The sequence below is a fragment of the Emys orbicularis genome, chromosome 6 (genome assembly GCF_028017835.1).
Source record: "Emys orbicularis isolate rEmyOrb1 chromosome 6, rEmyOrb1.hap1, whole genome shotgun sequence".
In the NCBI taxonomy this organism is placed as follows: domain Eukaryota; kingdom Metazoa; phylum Chordata; order Testudines; family Emydidae; genus Emys; species Emys orbicularis.
Genome location: NC_088688.1, coordinates 121,059,579 through 121,068,871, shown reverse-complemented (window position 1 = coordinate 121,068,871; position 9,293 = coordinate 121,059,579).

The following is a 9,293-nucleotide window of genomic DNA, read 5'->3' as shown; positions in this document are numbered from 1 at the left end:
ATTGTATTTCGAAAAGCTATAATGACCCTTTGTTCTATGTATGAGATTCACCCTCATTTCAATGTGAGTTCTGTGCAAAGTCCTAGGGGACAAAGAGAATAGGTCCTTATCTTTGGAAGCGTAGGGCCCAAATCACACACGTGTCCAAGGGAGGGCAGCCAGTTCCACACCTGAGCTCTCAAACTAGCATTTCAGAAACCCAAAGACTAAATTTGGGCATGTCAGTGCCCATTAAAAACCAAAAAGGAGAGCTGGTAGCCAGGCTTGACAATTGTGTACTTTATATTTCAGCTGAGTGTACAGAGCACCCAATGTGCATGAGTGGCAGTGGAAAGTAGCTATGGGACTGGCAGTTAAGTAACGAACTGAAAGGAAAAGTTTATGCTGCGTGAGTTTGTCCCTGCCTGATATACAGTGTGTTTAACGTAGCTGGAAGAAAAGAAGAAACAGGCGGTGGAAAATAACATACTGAAGAGGATGGCAGGCAAGCAGAAAGTAGACAGGATGTACATGGAAGAGATTGGGGGAAAATGAACTTGGGGCTCTCAATAGGGTGACCAGATAGCAAGTGTGAAAAATTGGGACGGGAGTTGGGGGTATTAGGCGCCTATGTAAGAAAAAGTCCCAAATATCGGGACTGTCCCTATAAAATTGGGACATCTGATCACCCTAGCTCTCAATGACAGATAGGCTGGACACCGCATGTTTGAGGTGGACTGGAGAAGAACAACCAGCAAAGAAAGCATGGGAGGAAGAGGACAGCAAGACAGGATATGACAGAAAGACTCTGGTCAAGAGAAGTTTGAAGAGAAAAGGACTGGAACTCCAAGATCTATGAACACATGCCATCGACCAGGAGAAGTGCCGAAGAACTATGGACACCTCCATCCTGTGGCAGTCTTATGCTCCCTACCTAATGAAATCCCTCCTTTCTATTCTGCAGAGAACAGTTGGGGTTTGGCTAAAATTTACACATTTAGGACCAAGTTCTGCCCTCACTTAAACCGCATGCATCCCTCAAAGAGTTTAGTCAATCAAGCCTCTAAAACTCCTTCTCTACTACATGGAAGTTGTGAGTATGGATCAATGGGCAGGAAGCACATTTATTTAGAAAGCATTTTCTTTCCTTCCTTCATCTCGTGTTACGAAACTGGCAAGAATCACTATGGCATGATTTTATAATCTATTAAGATCTCATTTTTCAGCTAAAACATTACCTAAAACAAGCCTGATTCTTCCTGAGCAAAGGAGGAGGAATAAGGCCCAAAAATATATTTTATAGGTCACAGGAAGAGCAGCTATTCAGAAAACAATTCTGAAATAAAATTAATGAACAAATGAGTAAGATTTTTTTCTGTATATGCTCTAATACTTTCTGTATCTATATAAATGTACAGTATATATATTATGTATAGAGATGTAGTACAAGTCACACACACACATATATATGAGTTACATTTAGGATCCAATCTGGCAAGTACTTCATGCATAGAATTCCCATTTAAGTCGGGGCTTGTAAGATTTGGACCTATGACTGGCACACAGGAAAAAAAATTAACTCATTAGAAAATTACTACCACAATCATAATTCATTGGCTGCTCTGCCACTTCTTTGCTATGTGCATATTTGTCTTCCTGAATGAAGTTATTCAAAATCAGATAGAAGCCCAGTCTATATCCTTTTTTTCCTTTTCTTCTAAACTTTGCTTTTTTCCCTCAAGCCTTAAATCCTGGGAAATTATTTTTTAACTGGTCTGTTCTCAAGCCTGATGTTCCTTAGGTGAGAAGTAAAAACATTAGATACTTTTAACCACAGATGGGGAATCCAATCAGCAGCAATGCAGAGCAAACCGGGGATTACCCCAGAGTGAAAGTTGCATAGTCATTTCACAGTCTAATTTGACCAGTAAGATTCTAGAAGCCATATACATTACAGTAGCCTGTAACCAAACACTAAGATGAGAAAAACTAGTACAACCTGTTAACTTATTAAATAAAAACATCTAAACCCTTCTATCTCCTTTACAAAGCTTTCTGTTGTAACACAAGGCTGGATGGTTGCCGTGAGAGCAGGACACACAATAAAATCTGAAATCATTGCAAAATTGTTACTGGGTTGCAGGTTCTGTTTCGGGTTGCGCGATGCAAAGTTAGCCCCAATTTCAAACAAACTTAAGATGGCCTAACTCCATGAAAGTCAATGGAGCTACACTGCAATTTACACAAGCTGAGACGACTGCCCTGAGGATGTGCAGGACATTTTCCACAAGATTATAGCTATTATAAAGCAGGTCAAATTCCAGGCTTGGGAAGTGTCAAACCGTCTTTTTATAACAAGTAGACTATTAAAAAATAGCAAGGATAATATCTCTGAAACTGAATTAAAAGGTCTATTTTCTTTCAGCATCAAATAATCAGAATTTTTGTGCCAAATAAAAACTTGTGTTTTGTTAATTTTTCACCTCAGTTGGCAACTCAATTACTAAAATGAGATTTATAGACAGTGGAAAATAACAATGGGAAAAAAAACACATAACCATTAATGCAATGGATATAAACTGGGATTTTCAAAGGGGTGTAACAGCTTTAGGCACCAAAATCCCATTGAATTTCATTGAGACTGAGCACCTAACTCCCTTAGGCTATTGAAAATCCCAACTATAATGGATGTAGTGTCCATTCATTACTGAAGATCCAAATTAAACTTCAAAACAGATGACTGTTAAATTTCAGAGTAGCAGCCGTGTTAGTCTGTATCCGCAAAAATAACAGGAGTACTTGTGGCACCTTAGAGACTAACAAATTTATTAGAGCATAAGCTTTCGAAACATTGAATCTATCTCCCCTTGTAAGTATTTTCACACTTGCTTCTTATCAAACTGTCTGTACTGAACCATCTTGATTATCACTTCAAAAGTTTTTTTTTTTTTTTTTTTTTTTTTTTCCTCTTACTTAATTGGCCTCTCAGAGTTGGTAAGACAACTCCCACCTGTTCATGCTCTCTGTATGTGTGTGTATATATATCTCCTCAATATATGGTTCACTCTTTATGCATCCGAAGAAGTGGGTTGTAGCCCACGAAAGCTTATGCTCTAATAAATTTGTTAGTCTCTAAGGTGCCACAAGTACTCCTGTTATTTTTATGACTGTTAAAGATACTTCACACTGCTCTGTAATGAACTAACCTGCTAATCCCTTTTCCAGTGTAGGTCCATTATCAATACAAAGAGAACTCATTTAGCAGCAAATACATCATTTGCACAATCAAACTAATAGAATTTTGTATCTATTACCTCCTAATATTAATCGATTCAGTGAGAGTACAGAAGATGGGAAAAGAAATTCCTCACACCAATAGGGAAACTATATTGTATGAAAAATGTTACTTCCATGTTACAAGCCAATTTTGTACTAAACTGATGTTTCCTCACCAGGAGGAACTAGGACTCCACATATCACTGTCGGTTTGACCATTTCCCCAACATGACGGCTTATTATCAAGAATAACGAACTAGCTATCTCCTTCCTGAGACTGCAAGCCACGAATGCATAACTAGTTACCTGTATTTACCCTGGCAATTTTCTTTAAATCTCCCAGGATTACACCCCCAGTGGTACAGCTGTGCTGGTGCCTGGAATGGTCGGACCACTGGTGTAGTGCCTTTACCAACAGAACGTAACCCTGTTCTGATCCCATCGAGATGACAGGGTGATAAAAGTACTGGCATGGCAGCTTGTCTATGCTAGCACTCCTATCGTTTCTATCACGAGCGGCGCTGCGCTGTTGATTCTGCACTGCTGAGAGATGTTACGAAAAATAGCATAGAGAAAGCTGCAGTTCGCATCAGAATGACCGGCTGTGTTCTGACGATCAGGAGAAAAGCTACTACTTATACACAGACACATATGATACACTAGAACTAAGGCTCTGTTGCTAAGTTTATAATGGCTGCCATATTGACCTCTGCAGTCACTTTACTATCACAGACTGATTTCCCACTAGCTTCCACTGGGGTAACTCTATCAGCCAGGGCCGGCTCTGGCTTTCTGGCCGCCCCAAGCAAAAAAAAAAACAACCAAACCCGCGGCGCGGCCAGAGCCAGGGTGCAGGGGAACTCCCTGCCCTGCAGATGTGCCCCGGCTAGCGGGGGGAGGGGGAGGGAGCGGGGGGAGACAGAGAAGGGGGCGCTTCAGTGGGGCGCTGCCACGCGGCCCCTCCCACCGTGCCCCCTGCCGGGAGGGCTCTGCGCCGCTCCGGTCGGCTGGGAGGGAAGGACGTGGGCTGCCCTGCCGGGCTTGCTGCAGGGCGCTCCCGTCCTCCACACCGCTGCCCCCTACAGGGCGGCCGGAGCGGAACAACAACAACAACAACAACAAAAAAGCGGCCGTGCCGCCCTAGGATTGGGCGGAATGCCGCCTCCTACAAGCTGCCGCCCCAAGCACCAGCTTGCTCGGCTGGTGCCTGGAGCCGGCCCTGCTATCAGCTACGGTGGAAGTACACCACCATAAAACTGCTGGAACAGTTTGGAACAGTGTGGAGAAGCCAGCGCCCAGTGTCCATGGTAACACATTGTTTCATAACACTTGGGATTCCTAAAACAAGAAGGAGTTATATCATAGCCTCGTGTGTCTACTTTGCAGCCTCCTGCCTGCATGGTAGCAGAACCACAGTGGTTTAATTGTTTTGGAGGGCTTCCCTGGCTCCTCCTGATGGGTGTATTTCAACTAAAGGTTTTTAATCAAAAGGGTTCAGAATCAGAACTTTAAAAAATAGTTCTAAGGTACAGTTTGAGTTTACTGTCCATGAATAAATCCATGTTTTGGGATTTTTTTCTCTATGTACTATTCCCCCTTAATGGGAGAATAGATTCCAGTACATACATGAAAGCACAAGAAGAAAATTCATTGTCCCTGGGTGGGTTAGGATACCAATCTAGCCTGAGTCAGAACAGAATGGCCTTTTTATGTGACAACAGAAGTAGCATCTCATGTCCAAAATGCATATCCACTGAGGCAAGGTGGGGATAGAGGGTGGGGGGTTCCCCTGGGAGGGGAGACCCAGACACTGGGTTACTGCTGGGGGCAGAACCCTGACCAAAGGAGCACCAGTGTCCGGGAGGGACACGGGGGCCCGTGGTGGGCAAGACACCAGCAGAAGGAGGCGTTCTGTATGCTGAAGAGCTAATTCCCAAGACGACCAGCAGGAGGCGCCGTGCCAGTGAGTCCTCGCGTTGCTACAGGTGGGGAAGAGAGAAAGAAAGAACCATACATAACAGATGCTAGTCATGTCATTTAATGCACGCTTGGAAGGTGCTCAGATACCATGGCAATGAGGGACATATAAGAATCTGAATAGAATAAGGATAGTACATGGTGCTATGGGGATTTTAATTTACATTAGGGCCATTTTGGCCCCTAGTCCAGCCCAGAATCCAGGCTGTATGAAAGCACGAAGCCACCTCCTACTAGGCAATGCTGTTTTGTGCTGCACATCAGCTATACCCACAGAGTAATAAAACATGGTTTTCCTTCTAATCAAATACTTGAGCAAAGTGTGTGTATTAATGTAACCTGTAAAACACCTCATATGCAGAAACAAAGCTGTAAGTACATTATAGATTAAATACCAATGGTCTGTAGCTTCTGAGAAATGCACATTAATATGAAATAGTTCCACAATGTTGGTATCCTTCAAGAAACAGATGCGTGTGACAAGTACAGCTGTTTTGCACTGTTATATTGTCCAACATTACATTGCTTGTACACTTATTGTAGAATTATTACACAATAACTGAAGAGGGTTTTTTTATGCACATTGCAATGTAACTACAGTTAACCTGTAGGCTTTTTATGCTAACTGCATGTATTTAAAAGCATAGCTATGTGGAAGTTTGTGTAACCAGGTCAGATTCACATACTTGAACTAGTTGTGCACGCCTTTTCTGACACAAATAATAGACTGTAAGGTTCACAAAACTCCAGAGTTCACCCATCTCAAGTATGGAGTATCACATAGTGAAACAAGTATGTTGTGCAAACACACAATAACACCAGAGATACACACCGGTGATTATTAAAACAAGGCATAAGCATTCAGTTCTAGTATCCAGAGGTGCACATATCTGAATGTCCAATCATTCAAATAGACTCATATGCATGTATTTGAAGGATCACTTTCAGATGAACTCACCTGTGTCTATTTTAATGGGTGATCATAACACACTTCCAGGTTTGTTTCTTGGCTTTTTAAACAGACTGTTTGCCTTACATTTACTACACTTGTTAGTGTCATGCTTTTTAATGTGTCATGCAAGCCTACTTTGCACAACAAAAACAGTGGGTTGGAAATCTCTCTCCTGCTCAGGGTTTGAGTAGCTGTATTAAGACTTTAAAAAAAAATAGAGAGCCAAATTTTGTACTCAGTTACGCCCAAGTTACCCCACTCAAGCCAGTGGGTTTGCTTAGGTGTAAATGGGGGCTGTCACATTGATGCGAACCATCCTAAACACTTTTAAACTGTGCTACATTTCTTAACTTGGTTTAAAATGCACAGAGCCCTTGCCAGTGTTTATATTAGGACAGAAGTCAGTCAATAGCACAGACAAAGCCTCTCAATGCATTTTTACAAGTTACCCAACTCCTTCATCATTTCACATGGCTCAGGTCATCGGCTATGAGTAATACCTTATTTCACGACTAGCCCCTTTGGTTTCATTGGGACCGATCATGGAGTAAGGGTGACAGAATCTAGCCCTTGGTTTCTGTAGAAATAAAGGGTTAAAAGGCTTGTGGCAACTTACAGAACTATGCCCTGGCTGCACTGTCATGGCTTTACTAGCAGGAAAGCGTCACACTGCAGAGACAATAACATTCCCCCTTACAGCTATTTCAACAAGCAAATATCGCACGGGAAGAGTCATTACACTCATTTTCTCAAAGTTAAAAAAGAGATCAGTATTGAACTCACTTCTCAAAGCTCCATTTTGACAGGTTACATTAAAACGTACAGCAGGCATATTCATAAAGAAGTATATAGCGCCTCCTTTATGGGCCAGATTCTGATACCATTACTCAGACTGAATAGTACCTTCCTCCCACTGCCCTTTGACATCAATGGATCTACCGTTGGAGTATGGTGCTACTCAGTAGGGTTGCCGCCTGGCCTGGTCAGTTTTTCTGCTGCCTTGCTGGTTCCTGGTCAGCGGATGTGGCAGACCAGGTTTTATTTGCTGCCAGCCATGTGCTTTGCAGCTGAGGGACAACACGCTGAAGTCCAGCTAATGCCCTGGTCTTGCTCTGTGTGTATGTGTGTGACAAGCCAGGGGCTCCTGGGGTGGGATGGGTGTGGGGGCAAGCTGCTAGGGGGAGGACGGTCAGGCTGGCAGTGGAGGCACAGCCAGTGGCAACCCTCCTATACAGGTATCAGATTCTGGCCCGATGTGTTCAAAGCTACCTCAACAAAGAGTCTATCTAGAGAGCTCTGTATTGTGCTGCCCATCCCTAGCAAAGCTCTCAGCATTCTGCCACTGGCATGGCAAGTTCAGTATTGTAACCCTGAGTTACTCATTAGGGTTGTCATAACGTACAAAAGAAAAGGCTAAAACATGTATTTAAAAATAAAATAAATGCAATAACCACACCCCTCCCTCCCAATCTCCAAAATACACACTGATTCCTAAGCATGGGAACTAGCAGAGCTGCCATCTTTCATGGTTATATCAAGATTAACACCCTGCCTATGACGTGATCCCAAACTCAAACCTGTAAATGCCAAACAGACAAATGCTGGGAACGGGAGCTGGCAGGAAGGGTATGGGAAATATGGATTGAGAAGCAAAAAGCAATGGAACTGCTCTTGCTCCCCAAGTGCATTCAGCAATCTTAGTGCCTTTTCTTCCTTAATGATCTACTCTGATTATACTAAAAGGCTCTGGTAAGTTTAAGTGGATGACTACACTTCAGCTGGGAGGTATAATTCCCAGCCTGGGTAGACAGACATGCGCTAGCTCTGCAGAAGTTAGCAATAAAAATAGCTGGTGGCTGCAGCAATATGAGCAGCGGCTCCGGCAACCCACCCGAGTACAATTTCACCTGACCCTTTGGGGACGTACTTGGTTGGCTAGAGCAAGCCGCTGCCCATTCTGCTGCAGCTGCTGTGTAGACACATACCCTAAAACACAACACTCACATGCACAAAGCAACATTTCAAGTGTTTGGTGGAGAAATGTGTTTCTTTTTAGGCTGTATGGGGCCAATCAGGGATACAAAGGTTGATCAGAAAATATGACAAGGCAGAAATCACACCACAAACCAATTCACCTGAGCTAACAATTCCAGGTCCTACCTAAATGGGTTCCCAAGAGAGGGACGCATTACTATCTCTCATGGTGGTGTTGCCACTAGGTTCAATGGGTCCCCTGTGTCTCCTGCTCAGCCTCGGGAGGAGCCGGATGCCCTAAAGACACTGCAGTTCCGTTCTGTGGGAGCAGAGAGGCCAAGCAGGGGGATTCTACAGCACCTTGTACATCACCACCACAAGTCTCTCCAAGAAAGCATGTTAGGACAGGGCATGTGGGTGAGTCACAGGAATGGCATTTGGATACCCAAACTGTGTGGGACATTGGCACATTTATTTGCAGGCACCATCTAGAAGCCCTGGAAGGCCCATCACCATCACTACTGTCCCTTATTTTTCCTCCTCCTTTACTAAGGTTATGTCTACCCTGCACTTGGAGGTCTGACTGCAGCTCAGGTTGCATACCCAAGCTAGCTCAGCACAGGCTGCGCAAGCACATCAGTGGCCCTGGGTACATACTCACGTTGCTAGCCCCCGCCCCCTCCAACTGCAGTGTAGACACACCCTAACGGGTCAAATAGCCTGATCCACTGAACTCAGTGGCACACCCGACGCTAATATCCATGGGCGCAAGTTTTGTCCTCAAATGCAATGTTCAAAATCAAGACCAATGCCTGTTGTAGAGCCAGTAAGAACTTTCAGTATGAACTATCAGCTACCCTCACCTGACTCCAGCCAAACCAACGTCTACCCCAAAGTCCTCAACAGTGGGGAAGAAAGGGTACGGTATCTATTAGTAACTCAGGGGCCGGAAAGATGGGTAGAGTAGTAGCTCTTGGTGATTTTACCCTCTTGTGCAAAACTCTGGCTTAGCAAGCACACAAGAAATCAAAGCCCTGCAGTGCCACAGGTGCACTGATATGTAAGTATCACTGGGAGTTCAAAAGCAGATTGTGCCACACGCAAGTTGCTTTACAGCTGATATGTGTTACAAGGT